The sequence below is a fragment of the Streptopelia decaocto genome (assembly GCF_964273445.1).
Source record: "Streptopelia decaocto genome assembly, chromosome: 7".
Lineage (NCBI taxonomy): Eukaryota > Metazoa > Chordata > Aves > Columbiformes > Columbidae > Streptopelia > Streptopelia decaocto.
In genome coordinates, this window is record NC_138661.1 from 20828351 (window position 1) to 20847590 (window position 19240).

Consider the following 19240-nt stretch of genomic DNA (forward strand, 5'->3'; position numbering starts at 1 on the left):
AAACCAATTTCTTTGAGTTCACACTTGCAAATTGTCTTTTTTTATCTCTCTCTCTTTTTTTTTTTTTTTTTTTTAAATAAAAAGCCTTGATCACCAAAATGAAAACCAACTCTGAACTTGATTTAATGTATTATTTTCTCTCTCTCTCCACATCTAGGATGGAGGAGGAGCAAGAAGAGAACAGCAGACATGGTATGGAGGATGCAAGTAATTATAATGCATGATGTAGGAGGAAGAAAATTATGGGGAAATTATCTAGAGCAGTTCACTGATAATTACATTGCATAGATTATAAAAGAATCACTGAAAAAAAAATATATAAATTACCTAAATTTTCTATTGAAGATTTCCTCTTTGCATCATATAATCAAATTCAGTGACATTTTGTGAATTAAAGACACCAATAAAAATGAAAGTCAATTTATTTTATTTGAAATGATTCATGATGCATGGTAGATGCATAAATGATTTTTCTGTGTGTGTACAATTCTTTTGCAAAATATACATGTGATGATGAGTTAGTTAATGTACTGCTGAAAGGGAATTCATTTTGGGAATAATGCAATTTCAAGTGATGAAGATAAAGCTGAATAATTGCATCTGGATTTTAACTTTTTTTTTTGAGCCTATTATATTAAAATTCTGTATAAGTGGAAATATAATTAAGCTATTCATGTGCTTACTGACTATGGCTTGGAAAATGTGTAGTTTCACAATATTTTGTATATGTGCACAGTCATTTTTTACTGTATGCTTAGCTATCACAGTTTAGATAAGTTCTGGTAAAGCCATTTATTTAATCTAATGTTCAAGACAAATATGGACAGCAGGATTTTCCCTTTTTCAATATTTATTTTATTTTTCACACCAATGTTAGGTCAACTGTTTCACAGGAAACAAGTCACTTGCAGAAAATCATTTGGTGTACCTGGAAGAAACTAAAGAGAAGGATGAAAAATATGATTTTCCATTATAATCTGAGCTTCACAAATGATAGTTATAAAGGATGTCCAGGTAAAAACCTTTTTAACTCTGAGTTTGATTCAGTTACACTGATATAAATCAGGAGCAACCCTTCCCTAAAACAAAGGCAATTATTTAAGAAGAAAACCCATTAATTCTGAGGAGAAGCTTGAGATTTGTTGTTGTATGCAACTGCTGTGTTATTTGGGGCAAAGATTTTCTTCAAGTTTTAGTCAGACCTAGATTTCTGAGTGACACCTGCATAAATTATTGTTGACAGAATGGAATTTCTTTTTTCTCTCTTACTGTCTTGCTAAACACTACACTAATATGCACCAAGTTAATTTCCCAACTAGTATGAAAAATTGCATCAAAGTAAATTTTTTACCTGTCCTAAGGATATAGTTGGTAATTGATTACTTCTTTGTACTGCCTGGTCATCTCTATGTCTTGGAACAGGAGTTTGCATCTGTCCATAGTGACAAGAGATAGGGTAGGCACCAGTGTATTACATGCAGATTAAGCTATTTGACATTGATCACATATTTTGCCCCTGTTCATAGCAGTTTGACCATCAGAAGTGAGTAACAGCTCTTGAAAGAGTTCACAGACTTCTTAGAGAAAGGTATTTCATTCTCTATATAGCTTTTCATCTTCCAGGTAGTTTCTATGCATTTCAACAGAATTTCAACAGCCCTGGTAGTCCCCATTACAAACTAGAAGAAATCAGGTTCTGATCAGACATTACTACACGAAAACAAACACTGAAATTTCTTCACTTTCACTATTACTCTTCCAAATTGAACCACCCTGGAAGGTATTTTGAGACCACAGTTCATGTCTTCATGAACTCTATGAGTGTTTCTGAAGCTATTCTCATTTCAGCTGAAAACATTATAAAACTGATGAAATAATAAATATTTGCACGATTTCCTCTGATTCTGTTTCCTCACTATATTGAATATTTCTTGGACCAGGTCAGAATATTTGGTTTTCTTTAAAGCTTCTCCCCAGCACCTCTTGGTTTATTTCCTAAACCACAACATTTTGGAACTCAGAGAATGTACCTGAGATGCACTGGGTTTGGTTCCTGCCCTTTTAGAATTAAATGAAAAACATTTTTTCTTTTAAATAATCAAATAATATTTAAATGGTCATATGACTAAAATACCTTATTAAACATTTTGCTGTTTAGTTATCACCCCAGAGAGTCAGATATTATCAGTAGCTAGTTCTGGATAATAGCTATCTCTCAATTCAGAGATTTTTATTTAACAGAAGAGAATTTAAACTATCATAGTGTTACACGCAAGCATTACTTTAGGCATTTCCTTGAGGTTTAATCTCAGCATGGAGGTAAATGTAGCAGGGTTGGCAATTGCATTTCATCCACAAAACATCTGTGAGACAGGCATAGGTACTGGCACAGAATTTTCAGTACTGAACATAGTGAACAACCTGCAATATAGCCACAATCTAGAAATGTTCATGTTAATAAATCATCAAAGGTGGATTCCCTCCTTTTTTAAAAGGAAAGTACAGAGGGGTCATCATCTTTCATTTGTTTGTGTATCTGATTTTTGTGGTGATGTAGAGAATACAGATAAACTTAACAGAAAGAAAGACAAAGATGATCTAAAAACTGTGCTGAACTGATGAAATGGGAGACTTAAAAGCAGCAACAGTAACAAAATGTAGTGAAAATCCAAATCAAGTCTTCTGCCTGTGAGATCAGTGAGTTGTGTACATAGGAACTGAAGTTCTGCCAGAATTCAAGAAAAATAAATATGTTATAGGGCGCAGAGACAGATCTTTTATCCAGCACAAATCAAAGAGCTTTTTATGGACATAATGGAGTTTCTGTGATCTGATTCCTCATGCCCTGTAGTTGAACTGCTCATACATCATGTAACCAATAGGCTGCTATTCTTCATCACTAAATGTCTGTATGGCAAAGGGCAACATGATGCATGTACATCAGGAAATATGAAAGCAAATTGCAGAGCCTTTAGAAAGGGACAGCTAGGCATAGGATGTCAGAAACATCCAGATAACATAAGAAAAGCCTTCTGGTCTGAGGAGAATATGAATAAAAGCATGGCATACATTTTTCCAGCACCTAACAGGGAAGAAATAAAGCTTCATATAAGCATGCAGATTAAAGAGATGACCTACTCATCACTCAAGCCACCTGAGAGCCTGAGCATCTTTAAGAATTAACACAGGTATGCCATGATTTTATCCAGACAAAGGCTGAAAAGATTTTAGAAAAATAACCAGCCAGAATTTGTGGTACTAGGAGATGAATGAGAGTTAAAAGCTATAAAACTGCAACTGGTGAAATATCAGTAGAAAAATGAAAGACTTGGAAAGTACACTCAAATCAGCATCTAACCATGTGGAATGATCTGATGTTATTCTCTCTGTCGAATAATAAATGCAACAGAAAAGCACTTTCAAAACTGTAGAATTACAAAAGGTTTCCCTAATCAACCTGGCTTCTCTTGAACATGGAGCTGTCAAAATACCTTGGAGTAAAAAAGGTCCTTTCATACCAACTTCAGACCATGTGCAGTATTTGTCTTTGAAATGCAAATGTGAAGTCTTGGGATAAACAGATTTCAGGGGTGTGAGGTGCTGGTGTCTTTTATTGTTGTTCCTGACTTAACTGCTCAAAACAGGAGTGGTTAAGTCTGAGCACTCTTTCCTCTCTTTCCATATGCAATACTGCATTGCTTCTCCTGAGACAATTTTATCGTATAATTTTTGAGATATGAAGTAATTGGTATTCCACTCTTTATTAGGCTGAAGAGTACCCTGCTTATATTGTAAAAGAAAGGAGGAGGTGAGGACAAATGCTTCCTTGCAGGTCTTAGTGCAGTACTCCTCAGTACTCCTCCAAGATTCTACCAACTTGTGCTTCAGTAGATCACATACTATGCTACAATTCACGGTATTGAATATCTGAAAAACATGTCATTGTGCTTAATCTGCCTCAGAACTGCACTCTGTTTTGCAGTCATGTTACTAATATTCCAAGCTTCAAATTCTCAGTTGATTTAAATTGCCTAAATTAACCTCCTTCATATTTCCTTTAGAACTAAGTCCAATACTTCTAAACCAAGTCCATAATCCAAATTTATGTTCTCTTGAGACATTATGTGCAGTGGAACGGCATCGAGACACCCACTAATGTTTCGTGAAGTTTCTTAACCAGGAAGCAGCATCTCTCCCTAGAAGTAGAATATGCACCAGTGTCCATATTTTTTAAAGTCATTTCCACCTCTTTATCACTCAGTGATGTAGACCTAAGATTTATCAGGGGCAAAATGGTGTCACATTATATGAGCTCAGACACTCTAAACATTCTCTCTGCAGTTTTAATCTGAAGATGACAGAAGCAAGCGGAGTCTTTTACTCCTGAATTTGATTCCCATGTTGACCTCGAGACCAAATGTGTTGAATTTAAGACTGCTGATTAAGTCAGCGACACAGGAACAGTTTCTGAAAGTGAGGGATTTTGTCCCCTGACATCTGTTCTTTTAAGATAACATCTCCTTCCTGTTGGCAGTGCTCATAAGGAAGTCTCTGGTGGTTCATGGTCATGCTCATGGTACAGCTGTTTCACTACATTTTAAAAATATGTATCAAAAAATTCAAAGGGAATTTAAAAGCAAAAGAGAAAGTCAGACATGTAGGAATTTTTCCTTCAAGTCTGCCTTTTAACTTAAGAATAAATTAAAAAGGTTTTGAAAGTAAACACTAGCAATGCCACTTGGATGTTCCCACAAAAAACAGTCTCTACACTTTATTTTTTTTTTTTCTTCCTCTTTGCCCTTCTGCTAACTGATCTCTGGAAGCTGTTCTTACTCTGGTATGTTTGTTTTACTAAAATCTCTATTCTCTCTTAGGTGCTCAATGCTTCATCAAGAAAAGGACTGTATGAAAGAATGGTTAAAACATACTGATAACTTGAGAAGAGTCAGAGTTAAGAAGCCATTAAGCCAGCAAAGCCAGTCAAACAACAAGTTATTAAGTGTTCTTCAAGGGCGTTGTACAGTTAGTGGAATGGCTCTATCTTCTCAGTAGTATTAACCATAAGGTTCATAATTTATTAGATTTTCAACTAGTAAAATCTATTGTCAGATTTTAAGAAAATCATATTTCCATAAATGATAGAAATATCTTTTGCTGTTTTGAAAAACACAAAATACTTGGTCACAGAAGGCTTTTACCCAAACTTCACCATTTCCAGCTGTTAAAACATGATTCCTGGGGACTTGGACTCTACAGTCAAGAGAGAAGACTTTACAGTCTTCTAATGTTTTCTATCATCCCATGACTGTGGTATGTGGACATGGACATTCCAATTACTAGAGAAGGATTTTCAGATTAACTAGTTTATTTAGATTCCACTGGCAATAGGAAAGCATAATCTGTGTAACCCACTGATTAAGGAGATACAAAAAAGGCAAATTAATCCAAAAGAGAGCTTTGCTAGCAAAATCTTCAGCAATGTGTTCAAGAAAAAGTAAGAAAAGAAGAATACCTGAAGCTTCATTTTTAGCTAGGTGGCTCTTTCTGCTACACTGTTTGGATTTTTTTAACCCCTCTTTCAGTATTTGAAACCCTCAGCCTAATGTATTTTTTTTCTGTAACTAGCATATGTTATGTTTATTTTAGCAATAAATTGCCTTTTTGTTTGGAAGAATTTAGCTGCACAGTTCTGTCTTCTGACAACTGTAAGTAAACTGTGGTAGACCAGAGTTAAATTCTGACACCAAATGATAAACAGACTGTAATCAACTATTTTTTTCCTGTGTTTTCAGTTTAGTGAATACTGTCCTGATTTACATTTGTGATAAATATATGGATGACAGGTACACAAGGAACATATGCACTAGTCGTTCTTGATCTAAAAGGAGGTGTGTAAGCAGCCCAGAGATAAGTAACTTTGTCTTTCCAGAGAGAGGAATCATCACATACTTATCTTAGCATGCCAAATAAGTTCAACTCTGTTGTCTAGATACCCACCCTTCTTATTGCAACACATAGCTGTTCATAATTTAATCCTCAAATATAATATATGACATATTTTAGAGAATTTGGGAACAGAACATACTTACGGAGTTTACTTCTGATGATTTGAATATCCACAGACATTTTTTGATACTTGTCAGCTTCTGGGGAGAACAAATGAACTTGATTCTGAATTATATCTGGATGTTACTCAGTGAAAAGCAGACAAAACAAGCAACATCTCAAAAAACAATAATTCCCAGCTTCCATTTCTAGTCTAACTTTCCCAGATTCTCTAGAGCACCTCTAACTACTGAAATACACAGACTAAAGTCTCCACTGTAGTCCTGGCCTGGGAACATCACACTGGTTCCCAGTAGTCACTTTTACCTCCTTGAACTGTTTTGCCCAACTCCTTACTGATGCTGCAGGGAAAACAAATAAATCCACAGCGTCATAAACAGTAGTAAGACAGGGCTGTTCTTAACTCATGTCTCTCATAGCCCCTCTCGCATCTCAAATACTGTCTAGCACGAAATTACCTAATAGAGCTTTAGAGATTTTTTCGAAAAAGAGTTTTGTAAAAGGCTTTTCACTAAATTGCATTTGATAGAGACTTTGCCCCTACATAACAGCAGCTGTTCTGTGTCAAAAGATAGAAGGAAAAAGAAACCTAAACAATATCCATGTGTGTCAGCAAAACAAACAGTATCAGAGTCCACTCTTTGGTCTTTGGATGACTGAAAGAATATAGTTCTGTCATGATATTGAGCTATTACCTTTCAAAACAGCTGACCATTCCCAATCTGCTTAGTGGAAGCCATTGTTGGTTTGGGTGGAAAACCAAGATATGCCCAAAACTTGTCTTTAAGGTTTCCAGTTGAGAGAGAGAGATGACACAAGCTGATTTAACTTACTGATTAAATGATGAAAATCACACATCTTCACTGGCAGGAAAGAGGATAGGATTTGTTTGATCCACAAATATAAACTGTCTGCTGTTTTCTGGCTCCAATGGGGTAATAAGTTTGATGGAATTCAAAAATGTGTTGGAAGGTGGGTGGAGGAAGTCATAAGTAATAGAATTAATTACAACTGGAGTTTAGAAAAGACAATAAGATTCTGTGCAATTCTGATCACAGCATGCTTTTTCAAGCATGATTTTTGGCTTAAGTTGTTGGGGAATCTGGTAATGATCTGAGCTATGTTTATTTTTATTCGAAGAAGGGATAAGTGACAGAGATAGAGAAAGGAAGGGTTTTGATTTGTACTTGTTTGGTGTTTTGTTGTTGTTGCAGTATTTGTTTGTTTTGTTTTGTTTTTATTTTTTAACATAGAAGTAGATTCATTATGATTTATCTTGTTGCAGTCTTAGAGATTTAATCAAGTATATTTACCATAAGTATAAAAGCCAGCTAATGCAATATGTTATCTACTGACCATCGCAGGTTTTATTGCTGAAGAGCACATGACTGTTGTGGGACAAGGTATTGTATGTTTTTTTCTACTTGCTTTCAGCAATGCATTTTTCTCACATGCATAAATAATAGAAGGCTTTTACAGTGCAACAAACAAGAAGCTAAAAGCTTACAAAATGTGTGAGGGATTTTTTTTTTTATATGAACTTTAGCAGTACCACATCTGTCTTCATTAAAGAAAATGTAGGAAATCTATACATAATGCACTACGTATTTCTCTCCCCATGTCTACAGAGAGCCCAGCTGAGATTTTGCAGGTATCTAGACAGAACATGATCCAGAGACAAAAATCTTTGTAGTTGGCATTGATGAAAAAAACATTTGGTAGGCCTCAGGTTCTGGTAGTTATTTAAACATCATGATCATTGAGATGTGTTGCTATAAGGCCCTTCAGTGAGTTCAGTATCAGAGTTTTCCTTTCTGAATGGAATAAATAGGTTAAAGTAATTGTTTTATGATTTGTAATTTCCTTAGTCTCAATTCTAATTTTTTTGTTGATTTTTTTCTGTCTGGAGATGAAGAATTTCTGTGAACAATAGTATCCTCATTGCGATTTGTGTGAATTAAAAAAAACCAAAACATGATATTATTAATTAAAAAAAAAAATCTTAATATTTCCCCTTATGGTCCCAACTCTACTCAAAAAGACTTTATTACTTTAACATATGTTTGAAGGCGTAATAACTTTCTTAATTGTACTATCCAGAAGTTACAAGTAGTGTGAATCTCTATTTAAGTGTTGCAGTAGGATTTATCCAACAGTCACAGTGTTAGTGTGGTTCAAGATACAACATAATGTCCAACAGAATGTCTAACAAAATATCTTTTACAGAGTTTAATGTATTGTATAGACTGTATACTCAGTGTGTTGGCACTGTGTAAAGGAACAATCTGGTCCTGTGCTAGTTTTCCAAGTGCCACTGATGATACAAGATTTTAGTCAGGTTCATTGAATCTTTGATCTTTTAGCAATAAGGCTCTTCGTCTTAAATATCTCCTACTGATTTATGAAACCTTTAAATGACTTATGCTTGTTCTGCTGTGCTAGAGAAGGCTGTAAATTCAAAAGGAAAAAAGGTTTGTTTAATGTTTCTGTGATGGATTGACCTCGGTCAGCAGCCAAACACCCACTTTACTTCTTGATCACTCCCTTCTCCCATGTGGTGGTGAGAAAATAGAAGGAAGGCCAGAAGACTCATGGATAGAGTGAATGGCAGTTTTACAGTGAAAGCAGAGGTTGTGCATGCTAGAAAATAAAAGGAGGAATTAATTTACTATTTCCGATTGGCAGGCAGATGTCCAACCACTTCCCAGAGAGCAGGGCCTCAGTATGCATAAGAGCTTCTTGGGGAGACAAACACCACAGCCATGGATGGTCCTCCTTCCCTCTCCTTTCTCTGAGCTTTTCATGCTGCACAAAACATCATACAGTATGAAATACACCTTTGGTCAGTTTGGGTCACCTGTCTCCTCCCAATCTCTTGCTCACCCTCAGCCTGTTTACTTTTAAATAAAGTTCCTTCAGTCTACTTGTGGAAAGACCATTACAGTTCTCATTTTTCTGGATTCAGAAGAGGTATTTAACAGTAAAGCAAAATTTATTCATGAATTATTTTATTACAGTTGATTTTGTGTTTTTCTCTAATTTTATTCTCTTTTTCCACTTATCTTCTCCCCACACCTCTTCCTCCCCCTGGCTCCTTTTCAAGTTCTCAATACTTTTATGGAGCCTCTTATGGAGAGAAAGGTGCTGTCTGTATTCAGAGAGTGCAGACAGCGGGCTCTGTTTGAAGAAGGGGTGAAAATAGCGTACTTGGCATGCGTGGAACAATCTCTTTACTTCTGTGAGTGGGAGCTGGAGCTCTATTCCTCTCTCTGTTCTGAAACTCAGCCAAGTTTGGAGAATATTGCACATTAATGAGCACAGTAACAGAAGTCAGCTTTTGCAGCTAGAGCATAGGTCAGTATTTACTGGAACACAGCCCTGGAATTCCCTTTCCCAGATGATATCATGCAATCATAGTGCAAAAATCTACTCCAGAATATTTTTAGAGGTGAGAGGTCACATAAATATATTGTTATATTTTCTAATATTCAAATTAGGAAGTACAGAACCTTAGGATGGCATGTAAACAGGATTAAACCTTAGCTACTGTTGATTTAGGATTTTATTTCTTACTAACACTCAGTTGGGTTTAATGTACCTCTAGCTTTAGATTTGTAAAGACCACTAGTTAAAAGATCATTTCACAGAGAAGTGTCATCTGCTGTTTGAAGGATAGGTGCTCAGCTTTTGAGAGCTATTACTTACACAGCCTGGTAGTGGCTACTGAAATGCATGTGAACAACAAGTAGTTCATTTAAAGAATTATGCATTGGCTCTTATATTTGAGATTGCATAATCTTGCATTAATAAAACAAGTTTTTTCCACCTTTCTGCCTAAAAGCCCAAGCACAGACCTACCATTTTCATTCAGTATAGGAAAGAGAGAGCTATATGTTTAAGGAGTTGGAAATGGAAACATGAAGGATTGCTGTGAGTTCCTGTATGTAATGTAATGTTCAGCATCATCAAATATTGGCTTATGAGACAAATTTGTTGTGGTTTTGTGATTATTTATTTGCTTTTTTTGTCCAATGGGAATTAAGTTGAAAAACAAAAAACAAAATGAAACAGCAACTCCTAATGAAAAAAAAAAATCTGAAATACTCCAAAAGTAAGATTGCCTGTGCCGTCTTTAATAGGATTTCTGTATACACATTCCACGCAGAATTGTAGGCTGAACTGTAAAACTGAGAAAACTTTCTGTCAGAGGTGCACAGGAGAGATGATGCTTTTTAATAGCTGCTGACAATATTGTTTTTTCCTCAGTGTTCACAATGATACCTTTATTCTGCATGATTATTCAACCCATTCAGGAGACAGGATTATTCATTTTTTACAGTACTTAAGTACTTTGCAGAAGTTAGTTTCCCTTTATGATATTATTTTCATTCAGAGGAACTGAAGGGCAGACATGATATCACACCTGACATTCACGGGTGGTGAATTTTACTTTTTTTGAGTGTGCATTAGTACCAGCTATGTTCAAAAGGCAGATCTCCTCAACTTTATTTTCATGAATGAGGAACATGTGAAACCCTGAAACAACAAATATATAGTCAGGGACCCTCCCTAAAAAGTTTTAATTTTAAAAATGGATCATTTGCCTAGCCTGACAAAGGAATTCCTTTGTAGAAGCAGGAATTCCCTTGCTGTCTTCAAATCTTTAATTTCCTTCACTGGTCACTACATACTGTTTTCAAAATCTGTAATAAGTAACATCCGAGTTGTATAGAAGTAGCCTGTTTTACTGCACAGTCTAGCTCATTTCTCAAGTCTACTATACACAAAAATATTTGCAAATGTTAACTACTTAGTCCACTCCCCATCTCTTGCAACCTTCATACCTTAATTTCCTTTTTACACTATCAGAAGTGATGGAGACCTGCTCCACCTGGCAGCATGTTCCCCATTTCCCCTCTCCTTTTGGCCGTTGATCCTTCTCTGCTAGGCCCTTGGAGTAATTGATATATCAGATTATCTGATTGGTTCTAGAAAAGCTTGCAAGAAAAAGTGATACCTCTTGCTAGAACATCTGCCTATAATTGGAAAAAGTGGGCAAAGTTTGAAGAATCCAAGTCCTTCTTGATGTCTGGAATAAGAGAAGCAAACTTGAAGATGTGTATAGATCAAGAACACTTATGTCAATTTATTAGATGAGTTGAGACAAAAATGTATTTGAGAGCTGTAGAGCAGAGGGGGCAGAGAAGAGACAAATCTCTAGTCACTATGGGACAGGGAGATATTTATCTTTCATGGTTAGCTCTTAGCACAGGAGTCTCTTACTTCATTCTCCTTGAAGAAGGCCACTAGTCATTGGTGGGATAGTGTGTCTGTCTATGATCTGGAACCAGTTTAATCCCTATATGATACTCCTGGTACTTCAGAGGGAAATCCTAACTTTATTAAGTATGGAGTAGATGTTTGATATTATTCTAGAAATTATGTGATTTTCACTAATTTCTGAATGGGCCATCAGTATATAATACTAACTACCTTTGAAATGTGCCTGAAATTTCCCCAGCTCATTTAGCAGAAAAATTGAAATAAATTTAAACAATGGGACATTAGACACTCCTTTACGTCTTAAATTTTTCCAAATTTAAAGCTATATCTGATTGACCAGATTCTGTTCTCAATAGTGTAAGTGCAGGGCCAAAAGAACCCAGATGGCATCACCAAAGTATCTTGAATCCATAGTAGAAGCTAATGACAATGTATCTCTTTCCCATATAGGTCATGATGGTGTATCTGTCCTGATTTCAGCTCAGATCTTTGTTCAGACTCCTGATTCTCTGAAAGAGTTGTCCAACTTAGTATTCTTCATAAAATTGTCCACTTGTTCAAAACACTGTGCTATCTCTTTTGATTTCTCCTTTCTTGGCTGTTACAAATTTTCTTTTCAAATCTGTAAATTTGGGGGTTTGAGATTTTGTCTCTGAATTTTTTGCAGAAATCTTAATTTTTTTCATACTGTGAAGTTTGATGTCCAAGTTTGAAAGTTTGTTGCCAAGTTGGAATGGCTAAAAGTTACACCCAGCTACTGGCTTTATTTTTGTTTTGCCATTTCTCTATCACCACTATTGCTATTATTTATATTATTATTTAATCCTATTCATGTTATAAAACACAGTTATTACTAATTATCTATGTTTGTCTCTAATAATTCAATGAGTCATTTGAGGCACCAAGACAGAACAGACAAGAGATAACTAACTTTCACAAAAGCTTTCTCAGTTCTCTAGTATGATAGATTTCAGCAACCAAACTGAAATCTTGAACAGCAACACATACCCTACAGTTTCATCTAGACGTCAAGACACAAAACAATGGCTAACACACAAAAGACCAGAGAACAAGTTTAATGCCCCGATACTGTTACAGATTTCTGAAGCAATCCATATAAACATTCTTTTTATAGCCTTTCATGAGTTCAGTGCAGATTTTGTGTCGTTCTGGAAAGAACAAGTGTGGGCAGGTGCTGTGCACTTTTCTCTTCATGGCTCTGCAGATGCTTTAAAGCTTTCCTTTAATGGAACTGCACGACAGTACATGGTTGTGCTGTGAACACCTGGCGATTAATTAAAGACATGAAGTTCTGTTCTTGACATAAACCAGTCTCATACTAAGCGCTATGGAACTGAAAGCCCACATGCTGTATTACTGCCTTCTCAGTCTCTTTCAGCAATAGTTTAGAGCAGTTGTAGCTATTCAGACAGACACATGTTTTTCACACAGTGAATTATGGGAAAACTGAGCCTTGTCTTACTGTTTGTCGTGTTTGCATATTCATCCAATAAGGTCATGAACCTTGACTAGAGGTCTCTTACTTCAGTTTTTAGGCACATTTTAGGCTCATTACTAAAAGATATGATGAAAATTCTTCACATTCCATTCTATATTGCTGGCACCTAAAGGCTTTACCTTACAGTTAGTGATGAATCAAACAATTTTATATCAGAAAGAGCACTAATTATCTTAATACCTACTTCTATGACAGTAATGTTTCACCTAATGTACTTTGATGGTGCAATCACCACAACACAGCTTGCTAATACACTAATTGAACTTGCTTTTGTGATCAATATATATGAATTATTATCTCATTTTAAGGAAAAGAGCTGAACACTCTGAAAACCACATACAGCAGAATAACACTAATTTTATATTTTACTAATCCATGCATTTTGTAATTTGCATGCATAAAAATGAATCACCTCTTTCCAAATAAATATTTAAGACAGGAATGGTTGTGATGTTCCACTAAGCCTTTTTTTTTTTTTTTTTTTAAATAATAAACCTCATAACTCTTTGCACTGTGAATATTAGTAATGAAAATGAAATTATGCTTTACAAAGTACACAGATGAATTGCTATTTATGATACATTGCATATAAAATTTTAAAGTTTGTTGATATTATTGTGCTGGTTTCCTTGCCTACTAATATGCAGTATTAAATTTGAGAAGAAACTTCTTCTCAGTAAGGGTATCAGAACACTGGAACAGGCTGCCCAGGGGGGTTGTGGAGTTTCCTACTTTGGAGACATTCAAAACCCGCCTGGACACATTCCTGTGTAACCACATCTAAGTGTTCCTGCCCTGGCGGGGGGATTGGACTAGATGATCTTTCAAGGTCCCTTCCAATCCCTAACATTCTGTGATTACATAATCTCCCTTGTTTATTTCTGCTATTAGGGAGTTAACAACATTGTCTCATAATGCTGTAAAAGACAAAAATATTGGTTTATTACTCTTTGAAACAAAAGTTCTGGAGCAGTCTAAAGTGTTTGTTTGTTTGTTTTGTTTGTTGGCTTCAAAGAATTATGGGAATCCAGCTAATAATCTGATAATTGTCGTCAATATATTTTCTATCATGAAAAAACAAAAATATTTACAACCTTTCACAGGTTTTTTTTTGTTTGGTTTTTTTTTTGTTTTTTTAATTACTGTCATTATCAAAAATCTAAAGAGGGATGCTTATTTTTCCAAGATTTCTGAATCTAGAAATCTGGGAAGGATTTATAAAAACTATTGTTAAAAGGCTTAAGATAAGTGCTCACTCAATTGGCTGTGTTTTATCTTTTAATTTATGGCTAACTGAAAGGCAGTAAAAACCCCCCAAAAGTTGCTGAGCACCGTCAAGTTCCTAGCAACTTTGTTGCCAGATGGATTCAATCAGTCTTAGTCAGGATCACAGCTGATTTCTTTGAAATGTTGCTGGTCCACTTATCACCAGTTCCCAGGTGACCAACCTGCAATTTATTCATATCAAAACCCCTTTTTTCTCTGGCCACTCTGATTCTAATCTTGACTGTATATCATCAGGCAATGACAAGAACAGAGGAATTGATCTCTGTTGGCATAATGAACTTATTTTTGTCTTGTACCATGCCTTTGTTGTGAAGGAGATATTATAAGCTGTCACTTATTTGCAGATGTATACACAGAAGAAACAATTCCCAGCAGCTTCAGGGAGTGAGCTGTGTGTATTGAAGTAAAACTCTTGAAAACATTTCATAATAAGCTTTGGAACAAACAAAACTTTTAATAGGAGAAATGATCTGTTCCTACCTCTGAAGCTTTATTAACTGTTCTTCTCCACAGATGATGTACTTGGGTGAATGGGCACACACTGACCTGGATCTAGAGACAATGGCTGTAATCTCTCTGCAAAAAGCCCAGTAGGCTGTACAGAGGCTTCAGTGTCAATCAGAGAAAGAAATGGAAGTTAAATAAGCACCACTAGATTTTGTGCTTTTTTCCCCCATGCTCTGTTTGTTTAACCAGTGAGGTGGCACCAGGTGAATGTTAGTGTTCATGTACAAGGCTTTCACAGAGATTGATGTTCACAGCAACACCTGAGATCATTTACAATGCCATTCTCTGAAAATCTTGTTGAATAGATTCCTAAAGACAGTAATTTACTATCTGTCTTTTCCTCTTTTATTGTATTCCCCTACCAAAGATGCTTATTCTTATTTTTTTAATTAAGTACCCTTGCTCAGAGGTGCTATACATTTTCAAACACTATTATTATTAGGAAAGGGAGAGAAGGAAGCATTATGACTAAGCTCACTTTGAATAGTTGCCACGGTCTATGCTGCCCTGTAACTATTGCACTATTGCAAAGTGTTGCATTGTCTTATTATCACTGGAAGGTGTGAACAGCAAACCAACTCAAAAGAAAAGAGTGTTTCTGGGTAGATCCCTCTGTATTCTTTACTATCTGCTTTCCTATTTAACATCTGGAAGTACATCATCCTGAGGATTAACACTGGATAGGGTTTAAATCATTAAATAATTAAAAAGGTAGCAATACTTCATAGAAACCTAATAATTATTTGCCCCAGGATAATGTGTGCTAGGCAGTCTTGTTAGAAGGATTTTTGACTTCAGTCCTGGCTGTGAGGTGTGCAGATATTCCTTCATTCACTTTATAGATGGATAAAACTGACAGAGTTGAGAAAAGTTTACTGTCTCTTGGTAGCATTCATGCTTTAAATGCTTAAATCATGAAAACAAAACAACCACAAAAAGAAAAAATAACAAAATAAGTATTCTATAAAACCACAAAGCATTACTCCTGACAATTTGCATGTTTGATGAGATAGGTGATGGTTTTGATGTCAAGGTGGGGGATCGAAAATATATTTGTTGGTCATAGCCTTACATCAGCAGCTGGAAATAAAGATGATTGACATGTACCAGATTCTGGATCCCCAAGGGTCTCATATGAAAGTAGACAGATATTCACCAAGGAACAGAACCAAAGTTTGTTGAAATCACCAAGAGATTTTTCCACTAATGGTGTTGGGTTTTGGATCAAGATTTTGAAAAGCTTTCTCAATTTAGCAACAATACCATCACCCCACCCAATATCTAAATTACAAAGTACTTCCTAAGAGATTATACATATTCATTTGAATCACCAGAATGTTACATCTTATTCACATCTTTCTCTCAAGTTTCTGTATTTTAACTTCACTCGTTTAAATGTTATGAAATTAAAAATCAAGAAATATAGGGGAAAGGAGTTATAGGATAAATGGACAGCACACTGCTGCTTATAGCTTATAAAGCTCCACTCTGTAAATGAGATTTGTCAAATGTAATGCGTAATATGCCATTTTTGTCTGTATTCCAGAAGAGGAGATATGTTAATTTTAGTTTTCTCGGATAGAAATGGCAGTGAATTATTGTAATTGTTATAAGTACCATGAGTCTGGATGAATTTCCCAACAAAGGTGATCTAAAATCTCCATTGTAGGTGTGTCTGAAGCTTAATAGAACTTCCTTAATTTTAAAAATGTGAAGAAAAAGGTACAGAAAAGGTGGGAGACATCTCTGTATCAAAGGGTGATCCAGTGAAGAAGGGAATCCTCAAAGTGTAATGATCTTCTCTTGTCAGAGCTATACTCTGTGTGAGCCTCTAGTTCACTGCCACCTCCAGGTTTTAGCTCTTTATGAAAGTAACAATATGAAGAGAAAGGAGTCAGTCTTTTCAGTGTATAATTTCCCTGACTTTCTTTTCAGGGTAATTTGTGTGCTGAAATTTTTTTGTGTTCAAGGACTTGGTTTCCTTTTTCTCATTCTTCACCCAAGCTGAGTCACAAATATTAATTACAGGACAAAATTTGCGTTGTTTTTGATTGTGCATATATAGAAGAGATTGGTCTTATAAGCAAATAGTCTGTCACCTTTAACTAGTGTCAATGCCCTTCTCCTCAAGACTAATCAAAAACGTAACCCTAAAGTTACAAAAGGCAAAAGTGACTCATCATAAACATCATAAACATCATAAACAGTAGACAAATATATGAGACAGGGTCACAGTATTTAGCAGTTTAAAAACCCCCTATTTTCTAATCCTTGTAACACAGATGCATATCCTAAAAAGTCAGAAAATCAAATATTGTTCCTGTTAATGTTTTGTTAAGCAATTTTGACAACAATACACATTTGGCCAACTCACAAATATAGCATGCCTTGTCCTTTGAACTGCAGATAGATTGCACTATGCTAAGAATGACAACAATTAAAGACTTTGCATGCATCTGCCAACAGAACAGATGGCCTTGTGGTTGGAGGACAGTGGAGAAAAAAAAGAAAGAAAAAAATGTTCAGATGAAATCCAAAATAACAAAGAAATCTTAACTAGATGCTGATACACAAGGCAATAAAGAACTTGATTTGAAAGTATTGTAGTAGCAAGGGAAGGAAAGAGGCTGAAATGTGTTTGAGGTGCTTGCTGAGGAAAGTGCAGGAAGTGGAGGGTCATGCTTCCACCACATTAAATAATGTATAGTTTTTAGCCCGCTGCTGGTTACAACAGCTCAGATTTAGGTTTGTGTAGCTCATTCACTCCTAATGTCTATGCTGAAGTTAAGGTTTTTGATCATGACAAGCATATGAAGATACAAAATGGAAAGTTTTCTTGTAGAAACACATCTTAGAGTGTAAATACTTCTGAAGTTGTCAAAAAAATGATTAAAATAGTTACTACAGTAGTGATTTTTAATAGCTGAAAAAGCTAAAGATATATGCATAGTTCCGTTTCTTTTATCCTCATACTTCAGTGGCTAACTATTCAGATAATCAATGGCAGAAAGCTTATGCATACCGGTAAAAACTATTTTTCTACCACAGGTATCCCAATCACACCTCCACTCTGACAGGTGCTTTACAATATAGTGAACAAGAATATATCTCTGCCTTATTCAGTTTACAACCTAGGAAGCAAGCAGGTTTCTGTGTGCACCTAAGAGCAAGATACAGGGAAGTGTGTTATATAATAATGAGCAGCATGAAAGATGCCATTAGCACATCAGTGGATCAGTAGTTGAAATACCTTTTTTTAGTTTTAAAGAATGGGGACAAAAATAAATTTCAAGAGAAAGATTTTGCTAATTTTCAAGATTTGATTGCAGGGTGACAATAAACTGTGGCAGATGGATTGTTAACCCCCTGTCCTCCCTCCTTTCCCCCTTCACACCCTCCCTCTCCCCCCTTCCCACTAAGGACAGGCGATTGGGAGGGAAAGAAGGACAGAGAGAAGAGAGCTGTAAAAAATTAAAAATGTTTTACTAAGGCTACTAATAAAATAGAGAAAGTAATACAAAATATACAAAAACAATCTTGAGAGCCAAGCAACTGCTCCTGCAGATGTAGGGCCAGCACCCAGAAGTCCTGGACTGGACTCTGCAGCCAACCGGAACGGGATTCAATCTGTCACTTGGCCTCAGTTCGCAGGGACGACTTGCAGAGTCCTCTTCTAATGTTGGCCATAGGGAAAAGGGGTGAGATCCTCATGATCTCCCACTTTTATATAATGTATCACGTGAATTGGATGGAATACTTAGTTGGTTAGTTTTTGGTCACCTGTTTCAGTTCACTGCTCTCGTGGGATGTGCATCCATCCTTATCAACGACCTTGCATTCCATTGCTATGTCTACCAAAACATGTATCTAGCTTTCAGAAAAGTGCAGTTAGTAAGAAGACTTTAGCTGTCAGGGAAATTCACTAAAAGAGAAACTTATTTTTAACAAAACCAGGACACTAGTAGAATGAAATAGATCTTCAGAAACCCACAGTGACTCCTTCCTACACATGACAGTCAGCATGGGAAAAAGGGCACAAAGACCTTATTTGAAAATATAATGAATTGAATGTAGCAGTGTAGCCAATTAGAGCTGGGACTTGACCTCAATACTAAACAAAAGACAATAGGAAAAGTGAATATCAGCTAAGAAATGCCATGAAAAAAGCTGTGCTAAGAAAAACACAAAAAAAAGAAAAAGGTATTCTTAATGATCCACTAAAGAAATGGTTGATAAAATGCATCTGTGATTCACGATTCCCTATGATTCAAGGTAATCTTAATAACCAAGAGTGGGGCAAATCATATGCTAATACAACCAAGTTTTTCAAACTGATGATTTGTCTTTTGGGAACAAAATCATAGCTGGTATAATCTGGAATAAATGCTACTTGGTTGGCATCTTCAAAATTTCTTACCCGTTATTGCATCAAATCCATTTTTAGTCTAAAGTTTTTTACTTTTATTAGTATTTCCTGTAGGTGTCATTTGTCCCTTCATTGTCTTGTCATCTATAAGAACTTATAATTCTAGTTTGTTCTTCTGGACAGCATTCATTAAGGTCTAGTCACTCTGTATG